This window comes from Nicotiana sylvestris, chromosome 11 (genome assembly GCF_000393655.2).
Source record: "Nicotiana sylvestris chromosome 11, ASM39365v2, whole genome shotgun sequence".
Classification (NCBI taxonomy): domain Eukaryota; kingdom Viridiplantae; phylum Streptophyta; class Magnoliopsida; order Solanales; family Solanaceae; genus Nicotiana; species Nicotiana sylvestris.
This window is the reverse complement of record NC_091067.1, coordinates 102,561,268-102,579,633: the sequence shown is the minus strand read 5'-3', so window position 1 is coordinate 102,579,633 and position 18,366 is coordinate 102,561,268. Positions and strand designations below refer to the sequence as shown.

Genomic DNA, 18,366 nt, shown 5'->3' with positions numbered 1-18,366 from the left:
GGGATCGGGATGCGCGCCGCATCAATATACATATACTTGTGTATTCCTCTTTGACTGTACAAGTTAGTCGGTGGTTTTATATTTCCTTTAGGATTTGTTTATAGCTGAATACTGAGAAGACCCTAGTTTATTTGTTTAAGACTTTGACAAGTTGCATTTCAGGTTTCTCTGAGTGAATCCATTTTAAAAATATATTTACTACATTGAAACATTTCCTCCTGTCCTGTTAAGTTATTAGTCAAACTGTGATTTTAAATAAAGGGATTGGTATTACGCTACTTCACACGATTTTATTTAAATTTGAACTAGCTGTGTATATATACACCTTTCAATAATTCAAATTCCTATAAATGTTATGTTTTATTACAATTAGATTCTCAATTAAATTTCCTTAACCCGATGATATTGAATCTTACTTAAAAGTGAATTTCTACTAAGTTTTAATTTATTAAATCCTATATTAAAGGTAATAATTCATTTGATGTTGTATTTTATTGAAAAGGGTATTTTCTTTAGTCAAATGATTTCTAAAAATAACTTCATGTTTTCTTGCCGATTTCTTAATTGGTTTAGAAATTGTAATCTATCTTATGTTGTATAAATGAGACTCTTTGAACATCTTAATTGCATTTTTTATGGACTTTACGTACTGGGAAGCACGAGGATGTTGTTGTGCAAAGTGAGATAGAAATATGTGGGCACAAGGTGCCATGTTTGCTAAAAGTTTAGAAATTGAGGTTATGATACGAGACATCGAGGATTCAAAATTGTGTATCGGAAATGATGTGATTGATTGAGTTAACCTTGCTTTCTTTATTCTAGTACATTTTTAGTTGTCTGTGTCCCAGCTATGTTGGTGTTAATTTACTTGATTATCTTTCGTCTCCATCCGTATTTCCCTTTATTGCCTATACTGTTGTAGTTTGATTTCTCCTTGCTGTTGATATTACTTGTTTATCTTTATCTTGCTAGTTTATTATCATATCCTGTTCAATTTATTTGACCAGTAAGTGTCTTGACTGTTCCTCGTCACTACCCTATCGAGGTTAGTCTTGATACTTACTGGGCACCGCCGTGGTGTGTTCATACAACACTTCTGTACATTTTTATGTATAGATCCATGTATTTGATCGGTAGTAGTTGTGCAGATCGTCGCGGTGGAGACTCAAGGTAAACCTACTGCTGCGTTTGCAGGCCTCGGAGTCACCTTCGGCTGTACTTATTTTCATTGGTTCCTTTGTTTCTAGACCAGTGACGTATTTATTTTGTATAACTACTCTTAAAAAGGCTTATGACATGTGCCACCGATTTTGGGGAATTATAATTGTTCAGAGTTATTTAATTTAAAGTTGGTAAATATCAATGTTATTTCAGTTAATGTTAGGCTTACCTAGTTTAGAGACTAGGTACCATCATGACTCCTTCGGAGGGGTTTTGGGTCGTGACATATATGAGCCCTATAGATCCTCTTGAATGAGTCTTGATTTAGGGATGAAGAAGATAGTGAGGATGAGATGATGGAAGAAATTAAGCAAGTACTTGACATGTCTTGCAATTATGTCCATGCGTTTGGGAGATTTGAGGAGTTGGACATGCCTGTTATTCTGACCCTGCCTAAGCTAGAGCTTAAGCCCCTTCCAACACATCAATGCTATGCTTATTTGGGGAACTCTTAGACACTACTAGTGATTATCTCATCCAGCTTGACCGATGTGCAAGAAGAAAAATTGCTCAGAGTACTTCGTGCGCATAAAAAGGCTATTGGGTGGACAATTGCTAACATCAAATGTATCAATCCATCATTTTGCATGCATAAAATCTTTCTAGAATATGGACACTGCCCCAGTGTTAAGCAACAAAGGAGATTAAATTCCATTATGAATGAGATCATGAAGAAGGAAGTAATTAAGTGGCTCGACGCAGGTATCATATTTCCTATTTCTAACAGCAACTAGGTAAGCCCAGTGCAATGTGTGCCTAAAAAGGAGGGATGACTATGGTAGAGAACGATAAAAATGAGTTAATTCCTACTCACACCGTGACGGGGTGGAGAGTTTGTATTGATTACACAAAGCTCGACAAGACAACCCGTAAGGACCACTTCCCACTTCCATTCATTGACCAAATGTTGGAAAGATTGGCGGGGCATGAATATTATTACTTCCTTGATCGATGGTTATTCAGGATACAACCAGATTGTTATATGCCCAGAGGATTAGGAGAACACCACTTTTACATGTACGTATGGTACTTTCGCTTTCAAGTGAATACCGTTTGGTCTTTATAATGCACCGACCACTTTCCAGAGGTGCATGATGGCTATTTTCACCGATATGGTGGAAAAATTTGTGAAAGTCTTCATGGATGATTTTTCAGTTTTTGGGTCTTCTTATGATGACTGTTTGAAGAATTTGAGCAAGGTGTTGGCCCGTTGTGAAGAAATAAATTTGGTGTTAAATTGGAAAAAGTGTCATTTTATAGTACAAGAAGGTATCGTGTTGGGACATAGAGTGTCAAGGAGCAACATTGAAGTTGATAAGGCGAAGGTGGAGGCAGTTGAAAACTTACCTCCATTCATTTCTGTGAAGGGTGTCCGGAGTTTCTTGGGACATGCGGGGTTCTATAGATGCTTTAATAAGGATTTTTCAAAAATTGCTACTCCTTTATGCAGGTTGCTTGAAAAGGATGTACCCTTCAATTTTGATGAAGCTCTACTAAAGGCATTCGAGAAGCTCATAAAGAAGTTGGTGGCTACCCATATTATTGCAGCATCAGATTAGTCCTTACCATTTGAACTTATGTGCGATGTAAGCGATCATGCAATTGGGGCAGTGTTAGGCCAGAGGAAGGACAAGATATTTTATTCCTTCTACTATGCGAGTAAGACTCTTGATGATGCATATCTGAATTACACCACCACCGAAAAGGAGTTATTGCATGTTGTGTCGTCCTTTGAGAAATTTCGGACATACTTGGTGGGAACAAAAGTCATAGTCCATACCGATCATGCAATAATCGGGTATCTATCTGCAAAAAAAAAGAATCCAAGGATTTGATGCGCTCGGTTTTGTTGTTGTAGGAATTTGATATAGAAATACGAGATCGGAAGGGCACAAAAAACCAAGTAGCTGACCACCTATAAGGGATGGAAAATCATGACCATGTGAAGGAGGGTGGACAAATTAAGGAGGCATTCCCTGATGAGAAACCTTTTGCTATCACCCAAGACCCTACCCCATGGTATGCGGGCTATGTGAATTATCTTATGAGTGGGGTACTTCCTCCTGAAATTGAATCTGAAGCTAGAAAGAGGTTTCTACATTATGTGAACTTCTACTACCGTGATGAGCCATTCTTGTACAAGCAGTGTGCTGATCAGTTGAAGAGGAGGTGCATTCCAGAAAATGAGGTGGAATTAGTCTTGTATGATTTCCATGCCTGGGGTCCATCATGGAGGCGATAGGACAACTGCAAAGGTGTTATAATCGGGGTTCTTTTGGCCAACATTATTCAAGGATGCCCATGTATTTGTTAAGAAGTGTAACCAGTGTCAAAGAACAGGGACAATCCCAAAGAGGCATGAGATGCCTTTGAATAATATTCTGGAGGTCGAGATTTTTGATGTGTGCGGGATAGACTTTATGGGACCGTTCCCGTTGTCCAGAGGAAACAAATATATCTTGCTAGCAGTTGACTACGTGTCGAAATGGGTAGAGGCGATCGCATTGCCAACCAATGATGCCAAGGTGATAGCTGCTTTTGTGAAGAAGAACATATTCTCGAAGTTTGGGACTCCACACGCTTTGATTAGTGATGAAGGGACCCATTTTTGCAATCAGTTGTTGAATAACCTTCTAGCCAAATATGGGGTCCACCATAGAGTTGCCATGACATATCATCCGCAAACAAGTGGGCAAGCTGAGGTGTCTAACAGAGAAATAAAGCAAATATTAGTGAAGATAGTGAGTGTGAATAGGAAGGATTGGGCTGTAAAGTTAGATGATGCCTTATGGGCATGTAGAACTGCATACAAAACATCAATTAGGGCATCGTCGTATAATCTTGTTTATGGGAAGATATGTCACTTGCTTGTTGAACTTGAACTCAAGGCGTAATGGGCCAATTAAAAAATTGAATATGAACTTTGAAGCCGCGGGCGAGAAGAGACTCTTGCAGTTGAATGAGTTCAGGATGCACTCTTATGAAAATGCTAAGCTCTACAAGGAGAAAACAAAAAGATGGCATGATAACGCATCAAGCCACATCACTTCGAATCGGGTCAGCAGGCACTATTGTGCAATTCTAGGCTCAAGTTGTTTGATGGGAAGTTAAAATCAAGATGATCAGGTCTATTTGAGGTGGTGAGAGTCACTCCTTATGGTGCAATTGAGCTACGCGCTTTACATGGTGAAAGAAATCTATTAGTGAATAGGCACAGAGTCAAGAACTATTAGGGAAGAATCATTGATCGTGAGAAGACCAAAGTAGTACTCGCTGATGAATAAGCAAGGCCCTGCATCGTGTCGCGGCGTTAAATCAGGCGCTTGTTGGGAGGCAACACAATTTTTATTGCTTTCATAGTTTAGTTTTAATTTTTTTTAGTTAGAGTAGACTAGAGTTTTTATTTTCTTTGTAGACAAAGAAATTATAGGTAGAATAGTGTGGGGAATGTATCATGGATATATTAAGTGCTCGGGGGATCGGGGATTTTTTTTTAAAATAGAAAAATTATCGAACCAACGCCTAGGCCAGGGCCCCATGCTGCATGGGGCACAATTTACAAAATGCTCGAACCTCCCCCCCCCCCAACCAGTGTCAGGCCTAGCGCGGGGGTGGGGGTGGAGGTGAGGTTGGGGGAGGGCATGGAAGTATAATTTTTTTTTCATTTTTGTTTGATTTTTATTTATTAGATTAATACCCATACTCATAAAACCCGACCCATATACCCATATATCCTAACATTATAACCCACCTTACAATCCATACCTATACCCATCTTAAATTAAAACACAACTCTAACACCTTAACTATATTTCTCTCTCTCACCCAATGTAACTCTCTCTCTCTCTCTCTAGCTTCCGCCGCTTCTCTTCCTCCTCCTCTCTCTCATATTTTTCAAACTTTTCTCTTGCTCTCATCCTAAATCCTATAGGTATGTTCCTCTTCTTTTTCTTATTTTTCTTTTAATTGGTATATGATAATAAACACCCCTACCAAATGCCCTAATCCCCAAATTTTCCCCTAAGTTGCTTTTAGAACTTGTTCTATGTTGGGTGGCCCGAATATGGACCGAAATTGGTTGTTATAAGTTTATTGTTGTATTGTATACGGTGTAGTAAACTAAAATTCCCTCTACTACCACCATGTTCCACCATTGTTGAACTAAGTTGCACACACTTCATGTAAACAATGTGTTTGATAAAATGTTTGAATAAGTACTTTGTACATCGGTGAAGTTTGAGTAACCGAGTATAGTTGAATGTGATATCGAGCTAAGTGTGGGGTGTTTGGGGTGGTTTAACATAATTCGGAGATTGGTTTTAATGTGCACATGACACTCATACCATGTATTTTTATTATGTATGTTGTAGCACTTTGTAGTATTAGCTAATGTATTGTAGTAGTTGTAGAGGTTAAGAACCATGCGTCACTTGCTTGCATTAAGGCTAAATCACTTCGCCATGATCTACCATTTGATTTGTGTGGCATAGCTCGTGAGCTATAACTGTGCGGCATGGGGAAGTCTTGAGTACCCATTACCTTGTGGTGCAACACTTGTGCGTTTTAAACCACGATTGTGAGTATAGTATATTGAGCCTTCGGTTTAAGAGTGGGGTCATCTTTGACTCTCACGATCACCTTCGGCAGCTTTCTTGATTCATTTGCACATTCATGCTTATTTGTGTTGTAGGTTTCTATGGATTGTGATAGTGAAAATAAGGGCAAAGGAGTAGGGAAGTCCTCAACCACTGCTCGCGCGCCTAAAAAATGCAACAAAAGGGGAAGGATCATCCAGGCAAGCAAAAGGTAAACTAGTTGCCGACGGATCACAGACCGCATTGTTGCGATCGAGGCCTCTTTTGGAGATAGTTTGTGATGATGCCATCACATGGCATAGGGTCTTTGTTCCGTATGGGCGCTACATCTTCGAGATGGGCATTAATGTGAAAGATTTAGAAAAGAACTTCCCGGACATGTATGACTGGTTTGCGAGAATTGAACATGGAAAATTCCTAGAATGCCCCGACCATGCAAATTTGAGCATGGTGCGAGAACTGTATGCTAATTGGAATGCAGACTTATTCAGGTGATATGTTCGTGGAAAAGATGTGCCACTGTGAATTTTTGGGGGTTGAGAACTCTAACCCGCGGAGGCTACAAAAATTTGTGAAAAGCCCAAGCTACACGGCGATACGTCACACTCTTTGTGCCATTGATTCGAATGCCAAGTGGACCAGAACTAAGGGCGATGCCCATATTGAGATAATCCACTTTGCTTTCAACAAGACCGCCAAAGTGTGGCAAAATATTGTACATGCTCGCCTCATGCCAGTTGAACATAACACTGAATACACTCGAGCTCGAGTGTGTGTGATATTCTTTTTGATGACTTGGTGACTCATTAATGTGGGTGAGATCATGTTGGGGGAGATGGCTCGCATATAATTTGGGCGGCAGATCAAGGGATTCTTCTTTGGCAACTTGCTCACGCAGTATATGCTTTTCCGGGAAGTGCCTGAATATCCCGGGTATGACGAAGTTGTGGAGGATCCTAAGGGGTTGATGGAAATCACATGTTTGTTGGAGACTACAACTAAGCTTACCCAGGCACCACAGAATGAAAGAGACGAAAACTTCAACAAGTATCTCTATAACTCCTTAAATGTGATCATGAGCAGGATGGGTGTATCAGACGAGGAACATATGCATTTAGGCAATGATTTGGAAGAACAAGATGATGGGTATATCAAACGAGGAGCATATGCATTTACGCAATGATTTGTCTAGTTCTTCCAAAGAGATATTGGGGATTGCATCTGGCAGTACCGTTCACCCGTCGGAGGATGAGAACACTCACAAAGGCTCCGATACGGTGGATAACATCGGTGATAAAGTCAGGGGGGCCATGGCTTTGGTGCCCCTGAGACCTGATGATGATGAGGATCCCAGAGATGCAGTTAGCGGGCATGCTAAGGAGGAGGACAACGACTAGCAGGGAGTTTTTTTTTTCTTCCAACTTTGCTTTATATTTTTACATGCATCGGGGACTATGCATATGCTAATTGTGGGGTGGGAGAATTACTTCTTGTGATGTACATTGTATAAATAGTATCAATTTGTTTCTTTTTATTAGTTTTTACTTAGTCTAGTTTTAGAAAGAAAAAAAATACAAGAATACAAAATGACAAAAAAAATCATAAAAAGCTTGAACTTTTCCCAATGATGGATCTTTTGGATATTTTTCTTGAGGGATTTAAATCCAATTAAAAATATCAAAAATATTTTTCATTTTAGGATAGTTAGGTAGTATCCCTTGGTTTTTCTTTGGGCGACGTTTATTTTCTAAGAGTGTAGCTCGAACCGGGTACTTTATTTTTTTAGGAGTAGGTTAGGAAGAAACTGAATTGCTCTAAGGTGCCTATTGATGTGTTTGGTGCTGACACATTAGGTTATGGCATGCGCTCTATCTTCATGTACATTCGACTAGAATTGTGATGCCTGAGTAAAATAAATAGCCTACTCTGTGATGCCTTTTTAAGTTATTTGACTTGTATGCCACACAGTGCAATATTGCTTACAAATTTCTTAACTATAGAATTTTCCCTTTGCGTTAATCAAAGCGAAATCATTAAGTTGTGGTAGTCTAGGAGATAACGTAGGCGTTTCATGTTTGATCATAGATGTGCTTGTCACTTAAAAATAAAATTTTCTGTTGCTAGCCCCTTTGAGCCTATAGACCTTTTCTTTGGAACCTACATTACAAGCCGTATTCCTATTTTGTTCTTAATTTGAGATTGTTGAACCTTTACCTCCTAAAGAACTTAGTCGCTAAAAGAAGTAAGGTGAGAGATTAGGGAGTAGATTTTGAGTGGAACCATGGAAGGGCTCTTAAGGTGCACTAAAGTTGTGAAAAAAGGTCACTAGCCGATGGACCTAAATGTATGGAGGGTGTGTAAAAAAAAAGAGAAAGAAAAGAAGAAAAAAATTTGCAAGAAAGAAAAATAATAGTTCAAATAATATAGAGAAACACACACCTCCTAATCTTACTAATTCGTGCTAGTGGGAGTATAAAAATGCTTAATTGAAAAAAAAAGGCTATCTTGTATATGGTTTGTGGCGAGTGAATTGGTTGAGAATAATATGTGTTCGATTTGTGAGTGTAGTGTATTAAAGTGCTTAGGAGGGTTATCCACTATTTCTAAATGTATCCTACTCGTCCCTTAGCATACATTACAACCTTAATGTCCTAATTGATCCTAGATTTTGCAAGCATAGATTAGTAGAGATGTACATTATGGGCAAGCTTATGGTACGAGCACGGGATGCACATGAATTATTTGTGAGAGTGAACGAATTTCATTCAATTGTCTGAATGTGTGGACTACTTTATATGCACTCTTTTGTTTGTTGGTGAGGGCACATGATCACATGAAGGATTGGTGATGTTGTAAACTTCTTTTGTTGGGTGAGTGCACGAGTTGATGGTGCTTAGTGAAAACGAGTCGGCTCTTGAGGTAGGGGTAGTTACGGATAGGTTATTTGAATTGAAATGGTTATACTTGGGCATGTTAAAACGGGAAGAATGTGAAATTTGTATGTTCATGCTTGATTTCGGCCGGTATCGATCATAGTCAAGGGTAGAGTGTATGGTTAAAAATTGAAGTGCTCCTCTCTAGTTGAGATGTGTACGTTGTTGGGTGTAGTTGATAGTCCCATTGCTCTAGGGCGAGCAAGAGTTTAAGTGTGGGGTGTTGATATTTAGCTTAAAGTATATGCATTTATATATATTGCCTCATATTTTACTCGTGTATCATGGATTTCGGATGTGAATTATATTGATTTATGTTAATTCGTGGTATTTTTATATGTAGGGATCATCTAGAGGTAATAGGAGACAAAAGGTATAAGATTAGAGTCAAAAAGATAAAAAATTGGCCATAGTAGCGCCACAAGTAGCGTGGGGCGCTACCTGTGGCGCCATTTTCAGAATGCTTATTTTCCCAGCGCCCAGGCGAAAAATCTCCAACTTTGCCCCGGACAATGTTATTTCGGCCCAAGACCTACCTACCACGTATAAAAGCAAGACTAAGCCTATTTTGAGAGGGGAGACACCACTTTGAAGGGAGAATACACACAAGATACATCCAGGAGCGAGGATATCTTGGTTTTCTTCATCTTTGCTTCGTATTTCCAATTATTCAACACTTGTGAAGTTGTTTTGATATCATCATGAGTGGCTAAAACCCATAGTTCTGAGGTTGTGATTTTGCCATGAATATTATTGTTTAAAGTTGACTTAACCTTAATTATAATTCACCAATATACGGTTGTTTCTTCAATTCTGTGATTAATTGCTTAATTGTCTGGCCAACAGTTAGGTTCTATTTACTATTTATGCTATGCTTGGGAAAGCCAAGTTTAGATTAGAGAAGAATTGAAGAGAGCATGACCTTAACTCTGAGGGGGGACGAATTTGTGGTTAGGATAGAAATATACCTAGTCACCGTGCTTAATTAAATATCATAATCTTAATGCGTTTTTAATAGGTTGATTCCATAGGAGTATAAGCGTTAATCTATTTTGAATAGCCGAGTAGTACTTTGGGAGAGTGCTGCAAAAGCAATTACTCGATTAATTAGCAACCATGAGTGAATAGGAAAGGGAGAGTTAACGAGAGCACAATAAGATTGTTGAATCGATCACAACTCTGGAATATTTGTCTCTACTGAATGCACAATAATCATTTTGTTGCTTGATAATTTAGTTACTCGTTAGAATTATTGTTTAGGATAATCACACATTTGAATTGTGATTGACTCGACTGAATAACAATTTTGGTGAATTTAAGTGGGTAGTTAATACATGTCTTTGTGGGTTCAATACTCGACTTTTTATTACTTGTACGACCAAATTAATGTTTACTATTTATTTTTTCAATTAATTGTGTCAACAAGTTATATATATATATATATATATATATATATATATATATATATATATATATATGTATTGCACAATATGGATCTTTTATAGTGTACACAGTATATGTTTTGTGGTCTGTGATAGAGTATAACAATTCAATGTTGATAGAATGATAGTATAGTGATGATCATACAAACGAAGATGCTGATATATGAATTTCTCGTCATCTGTGATACCGTATTACATAAAATTATGATAACACAAAACAATTCCTTAATATATAGTAGTATTTTTTAGTTTATGTGGTTCAGGTGTTGAATCGGTGACCTGTGACCATATGGAGGTTAATCATATATCTCATATGCTTTGAAGCTTCTTTTCAATACAATTTCTTATTGCAGTTAATGAAATCAAATGGCTTGACAAGTTTTCATGAAAATGATATTTTATAGCCAATACCATTGAAATACCGGGAAGCACAGCTAGAAACTTGATTAGAATTCTACTTTTAGGTTAAATACATTATGAAGAAACCTAAATTAAATAATTTGTACAAAATAAAGAGAAAATCTAAATGGAAACAAAAGCCTCTGGACATAGTTTACTTGGTTGATCACAATTTAAATTAATAATTTAATCTCAGATTTGGGAAGCACTTACGAGAGTCCACCCAGTATATATTAATAATTGACATTTTCAACCGAATTTTGAAAAAAAGAAAAAAAAAGAAAAAAAAAAGAAGGATGCTCGAGAAGCACTTCTTGGCTAGGAAATTAAAAGAACGGGCATATTGCGTCTTAAATAATAAGGAAATTGACCAATTCGGAATATTTGACTACATAAACAAAATAAAAGAAACAAAAAATAAAACCCAGTTTCGTGACATAAATAAACAAACGAAATCACAAAATAATAAAATTAGGAACTTGACCAATTCCGTTCATATTTTTAATGAAATTTTAGGGGGTGACATTAAGGCTATTACGTAACAATGGAAGATTTTTTTAGCACAAAATAATCGTTCTTGTCTTCCCCTTTTGATGGTCAAAATATTAATAACCTATTTGGGTTATGGGTCAAATCGAATTGGGGATAAAATGGGTCTGAATTGAATATGGTCCATCTAAGTTTATGTGGAATTATAATTAAAACTTTTAATTAAATTTAACGTCATGTCATATTTTTAAAATTTTGAACCATAATGACTTTAAAGTTACAAAGATAAAGTTGAGTGACTCTTTAGTGATGAAAAATAGATAAGTGACTTTTGTGAAATAAATAATAAGTTAGATAATCATTAGTGAAGTTAACGCTTTCTTTGAACTATGTTCACTCGTCCATACAAATAATAACAAACCTTAAGATTTAAAACCTCAAGTGCCAACTAATTAGAATTTGAAGATTGCTTGATTGCCTATAAAATAAATCTTTATAATTAAAATTTCTAATTTCTAGACAAACACATTGATAAAATTTGATTTTTTCTGTTCGTTCTGCATACTATTAACATAACATGATTCCAGCTTATTGAAGGAAATATATATGTAATAAAAAATGTTGCTGCCCAGGATCGAACTGGGGACCTTCAGTGTGTAAGACTGACGTGATAACCACTACACCACAGCAACTTTAATATACGTTGCTATCCATCAAAATATATTTAGTATTAACATTAGTAGGCATAAATAAGCTATTAAATTTCTTTTGTATGCACGCCAATATGATTTTCCCAGTAGAACTCGTAGAACCAAGAAAATGATACCTTCTAAGGGCGTGTTTGGTATGAAGGAAAATATTTTCGGAAAATATTTTTTAATTTTTTCATATTTGGTTGATTTAAATATTTTGGAAAATATTTTCTTCATCAATTCATTGGAGGAAAATGTTTTCCCTATCAAGAGAAGGGAAAATATTTTTCAATTTTTTTTTCCAACCATCCCCCAATCCCCCTCCCACCAACCCATTAATCCAACCCCCTACCCCCCACCCCACCCCCACCCCACCCCACCCGTACCCTAAATAGAAATGTTGTTAATAGTACTATATTTTCATGTTATAGATAGAGTATTTTTTTCATTTCAATAAATGAATATTTTTCTTTTCATTTAAAAAAAAGTACTTTTTTTCAAGATGTAGAAAAAATATTTTCTTTCATTTCAACAAAATAATATAGTAAAAAGTATTTTCTTTTCATGATGTAGAAAAAATATTTTCTTTTATTTCAACAAAATGAGTATTTTATTTTCATGTCATAGAAATAGTACTTTCTTTTCCAGACAAAAAAGAGTATTTTTTTTAGTTATGAAGCACAAATTTAAACGGTGTTTTTGCGTAAAAAGGTAAAGCAACACATTAGTTTCTTTGGGTTTGTGTGAATTTTTAGAAGAATAGTTAAATTTTGAAGAAAATAGTGTCATGAAAAGGTTGGGTATTTGCGGGGGCGGGGGGGGGGGGAGGAGGGGGAGGAAACATAGGGACTTGGGGGAAGGGGGTGAAGAGAGTAGCATAAAAAATTATTTTCCTAAAAAATATTGTACTCTCTAACCAAACACTAGAAAATATTTTCTGGAAAAAGGTTTTCAATCACCAACCAAACAAGGAAAAATAAGTGATATAACCACTCATTTTCCATGAAAATAGTTTCTAGGAAATTATTTTCCATGGAAAATATTTTCCTTCGTACCAAACACACCCTACGTTACCATTATTAGGTGGTTCAAATTTTAGCTTTATTTTTTTATTCAAAGACTAGAGGTTCAAATCATCTACCAAATTTAGAAATGAAAAATTACAACATTAAATTAGCACGATATTTTTTTGGATTTGAAAACTGTTTAGTCTTATGTTTTCCCTATTGGATAACAATTAAACTTATAAGTGGTTTTAAGAATATGTGATTTCACTTGGCACAAACTGCTAAATATGAGAATTGATGTTAGAAATTAATAGTAAAATAAAGCAAACCAATATGATAAACAGTTGTGGCCCTCGAGCTAAATCGCACTCGAACCAACTGAGTATGCTTAATGAAAAGTATGAACTGAACAACAGAGTTTAAGAGAGAAAATGTAATATATTGCCTTGTTATGCGTGAATGTGATAATTGCAAAGTGATTAGAACCCTCTTTATATAGTAGAAAAATTCTACTTATGGTACAATTCTAAATATGGAAGGAAATCCCATGATTGGCTAAATAACCGGTCCTGACTCGATATGTGCCGAGATTTCCGCCACGATCTTTGTCCGATCACAGATATCTCGGCTTTCCATTATTCGACTTAACAGGCTCCCTTCGATCTGGCTCGTTCTCTATCCTGCTTCGATCTCGATCATGGCCGATTTTGATTTTGACCGGTCATTTATTCATGAGTTTGGCGGTCCATCCCCATGCCGAGACTCGATACAATATGAGGCCGAGACTTGGTATATCACCCTGACTCCGATCAGCCACACAAAATTAGGCAAGCCCGAATTAGACCGTATACAGATAGTCCCCTCGTTTCTTGAATTGAGTCTTCGAACATCCCCTCGGTTTATCATGACGTAAGCATCATGACATAAGCGGCAGAGATGACCGAAACGTCTCGTCGGTACAGTTCTCTAGGCATTTAATGCTTGTCAGTTGATGGTCAGACACTACCGGCACTGAACCGTCGTCTTCAACCTATAAATGCATCTTTCTTCTCAAACTTTACTTACAAATCTCTTCCCTCTAATTTCCAAAATCTTTGCCTTCTTCAGAGCTTCATATTTTCAGATCTCTGAATTTCCTTACTTGTTTCATTGCAAAACACCAAGCGTTCTTTCTCCGTTTCATTCTTCCCCATCTACAAAATAGCTAAGACCTCAAAAACTGTCCCACACAAGGAAGCGCTTCCTCATCAAAGTCTACCGGCGCCGTAGTCGCGGTGGAGCATCCTCTTGAGGACTTCATTCCGACGAAGTGTGCCACTGCTATTGATTTCAAGGTGAAGAATACACCCTCAACACCGGGTCGGTGCGAACCGATGTCGAGGTACATATGTACGATTATAGAAGATCTCCTCGAGAAGGTGAAAGAGGAGTGCAACTAGGTAGGAAAAAATGTAGTAGTTCCTACCCCCGAGGAATCCATCACAACTCATATAGAGGGGTATCTGGGTGTCTACACTTACCCCTTCATGATAAGTCCCTCGACCCTGTCATCGTCGCCTTTTGCAAGAGGTACGACATGACTCTAGGCCAAATCCATTCGTCGTTCTGGAGGATCATAATCCTCCTCCGATTCTTTGCAAGCAAGATCGAGGGGCATCTTTTTACTCTCGATCACCTCATCCGTCTCTACAGCCCCCAGCTTTGTCGTGGAGGCATGGTCAAGCTTTACCGTCGAGCCACCAAACCCCCATTCTCGAGCATAGACGAGACCCGAGACCATGGTTGGATGGGTTGATTCATCCGAATAAAGACTTCGGACCTGATCCCTGCCGAGGACATGCTGTTTCCTGAAAAATGGAACATGCAACGTAAGTATTGCTTTGCCTTTGAATATCTATCTCTGCCATTTTACTTTTCGCCTTCCCCTCATCTAAGTTTTTTGTGTTGCAGATGTGGCTGTTGTACCGGAAGTGATCCCTGACCTGAGGCAATGGGTCGAGGGAGTAGTGTCACAAAAATCTTACTCCGAGTGTGCTTGGATGGAGTTATCAAAGGGTCAATGGGAGGCCCGTAACCATGGTAATCTTCTCACTTATCTTTTACTTTTGCTAGGCCTCGGGAAGAATGTGCCAATGAGGCCCCCCTCTACTGAAGAAGAGCAACTTCTTTCCTCATCTTCCCCGAAGCAGCGCAAAAAGAAGAAAAGAAAGGAGGCTCAGAGTTCTCCAGGCCCGAAAAAGAAAAGGCCGGCTAAGAGGCCCCGTAAGCCTAAGGGGAATGTCATTCGTGTAACTCTAGAGCCCGCCCAACAGCTAAGGGATGAGACCGAAGATGAAGATGATGATGAAGATAAAGAAAACTCTAGGCTAGTGACTCATGTGCGAGCTGGCACCGAGATTCAAGGAACCACTAGACCGGCGGGAGCCGAAACTGCTTTGCCCCTACCTAATGAGCCCGAGCTAGAAAAATTCGAAGATGCCTCACCTCGAGGTGGGAGGGCTACTGAATAGGCGGTCGATGCTTGTGCAGGAACCGGGATCGAGGCTCCCAGAACGAAGACGATGCCTCAAAAAATCCACTTAGGGCAATATAGATCGGGGCTCCCCCTCATTCCCTCCAGTTCCTAATTCGATGATACGTGACGCTTAGGCTGTGGAGACTTGTCACGGGGAGAGAGCCCTTTTAGAGGAAGATTTTTTCTGAGGTTATTTCGCTGAGGTAGAGGATGTCACTGGCCTAGGTGATTTGGAAGTACCGAGGAAGAGCTCGAATGAGGCTTCCTTAAGCTTTAAACTGACCAACCAATTCCCGACCCCAGTGTCGATCCCAGGCACAAACGTCCACTCATCATCTTGGTCCTGGAGGATGCTCGAGTTTTCTATGCCCCTGTGGGGGGTGGCTAGCTATCTCCGATACTTGGTCACTGTAGATGACCAAGCCAAGATGGATGAATTGGAATTTGCTTGCTTTTTCAACGAAACCCAGCACGCTCTGAACCGGGTAAGTTCGAGGGTCATTCCCTTATCTCTTTATGACTTTGAATCGTAGATATTTCTAACATTTTCTCCTTTACTTGTAGGCTTCGGTGTTGCATCATGAGGCATTTATTCGATTACGAGAGAAGAGCAAGGCCGAGGTTCAGGGCCGCACCGAGAGATGCGATTCCTACAGGCTTCATAATGAGAAGCTTCAGGAAGACTTGGTGACAGCTTGAGATGAACATGCTGAGATGGCCGAGCAGGTATTCCGAGTCCTTCATGATAGTGAAGATGAGTTGGAGATAACAAATAACGATCCAATTCTGCAGGTCCGACAGAGGCTCGAACAGATCAAGGATTTACAAAGGCAAATAAATAAAGTGCAAGCTAAGACTAAAGAGTTCAAGGGATGGATGGACATTTTGGCCGCACAAAAGGGGGCCGTCCAAGAAGAGCTTGATTGGGCTGAATCTCAAATTTGGTCTGCGACAGAGAATGCCTTGGTTCAGGCAAATAGGGTCGAGGAGCTTGAATCCCATTTAGTCAACTTGGCCAAAGAGCTTGAGGTGGCCATATCTGAAGCAGCTGCGGGCAATATCAAGGCTCAGGCTAACACGACACAGTACAAGGTCGATGCTGAATACACCCTAGCACAGTCCAAAAACATGGTGGATCATTCAAAGTGGCAGGCTCGAAAGGAAGCTCTTGAGGGGGCCCGTGATCAAAGTTTTGATATATCTGCCGAAATTGAGGTTACCAGGGCAGAGGAAGCAAAGGCTTGGAAGCTGGCTTTTCCCGAAAAAGACTCCAAGGATTTGAGTGGGTTTGGTGAAGAAGATTCCGAGAGTGAAGATACTTCCTCCGACAAGGACCATGTTTCTTAGGCTTAGTGATCTTTTTTGTTTTTCTGTCGAGGCTGTTCGGCCTTTGTAAAGAATTTTTTATCGGGCCAAATGGCCCTTGTAAAACATTTTGATGGATATATGAAACTCTCCATTTCCATGGCTTATGAACCAGTTGTCACTTTTCTTTTGTGGCTTTATAAAATTATGAAATCGTATTCTAAGGTCTGAGGCTCGGACAATCTGTTCGAAACCGAACTAGTACAGCCTTTACGATAGAGTGAGTGTTTGATCGAACCTAAAATTAGGCTCTTATATTAGGCTGATATGGCCTTTGTAAAAAGATTATTTATGGCTTTCTTCCCCTTTACGATTGAAAAGTTTTTGTATCATTTGCATTTGCAAAACCTATAATGCCTTAACATGAAATAAAGAATTGTTTGAGAGTTCAAACAATTTTGTACTCACTAGAGTTTGTGAGGCTTGATATTATCGAAGCCTTGTATGTTTTTTCGGGGTAACCTTTTTAACTTGTTTATGAAAGAATTCGAGGCCTGTTTTGTTATGGAATTCGAACATCTCCGATCCACATTAGTTTGGCCATAGCCTCTTTAGTTCGGGATTTTCCCCTTGGGATTATTTTCCCTTTTTCACTTCGAGCTTGCCTGAAGTGTCAGTCCCCGAGTGGGTGGCCGTCCTATAAAGATCCAGAGTTGCCTTAAAAGGCCTTATGATATTCAAAATTTTAATAATTTGATCTCGTTTATTTTTCGGATGGGAGTCCCCGAGCATGGGGGTAATCATCCGAACTCTGGTTATGATCGACCCTTAAGCTTGTTTTTGTAATAGATCGAGAGTATGAAGTACAAAAAATATTCTAAGGCAAGAAATATCGGCAAGTGTGACCACGTGATTTTTGTCCTATGTGAGAATTACTCTCAAAAATTCAAAATAAAATAATTTTCCTTTGTGTGCAATTTTGAGAATTTTCATGGCATTTTTGGATAATTATTTGTATTTGTCCGTGCATGTTTATTAGTTAAATTAATAAAAAATACAAAAATATGTCGCATTTGCATTTAGGATTTAATTCTACAATTAGGAGCAATTAAGTTTGTCTTGCAAGAACAAAAATCATAAAAATAATGTACGTTGTAGTTTTAGCATTTAATGTCCAAATTGTGTGATTTTATCGTAATTGCTATTTAATTGTGTGTTAATTGTTATTGAGAGTTAATTAATACTTTTATAAATTAATTTAGTTCTATAGGCTAATTTAGGATTTTTAGAATTTAGTTTTATTTAAAGAAAAATAAAAGAAGAAAAGAAGCAATGGAAATAAGAAGAAAATCGGATTGGGCCACCTTTTAAATTAAATCAACCATGCCCAAACCAAATAACCCCTTATCCAAACCAAAAACCCACCGACCCGGTCCGCCCTTAACCCAAACACCCCCCCTTCTTCCATTTTTCATTTTTCATTTTTCTAAAATACCCCTAACCTACAAAAAACCCTAAAACAACCGCCCCCCTTTTTTCTCCTTCTCCAACCAACCCCTCAAGCTCCCATGGTTGCCCAGGCCTCACGTCGACCAACAGCCCAGCTCCAACGACTCACCATCTACCCCAAGCAACCCCTCCAGCTCCAAGCGACCACCCCCATGACTGCTTTCTTCTTCAGCGTCATCCAAGCGACCACTCCTATGGCTGCTTTCTTCTTCAGCGTCGTCCAAACGACCACGTCCATGGCTGCCCTCCGCCTTCGTCA

At 38.6% G+C, this 18,366-nt stretch overlaps 1 non-coding gene across 1 annotated transcript; it reads right to left on the bottom strand.

Moving 5' to 3' along the window:
* Nucleotides 1-11,698: 11,698 nt before the first annotated feature.
* Nucleotides 11,699-11,771, bottom strand: TRNAV-UAC (transfer RNA valine (anticodon UAC)). The gene has a single exon. It is a non-coding gene; the product is annotated as a tRNA-Val (tRNA).
* Between the last annotated feature and the right edge of the window lie 6,595 nt (nucleotides 11,772-18,366).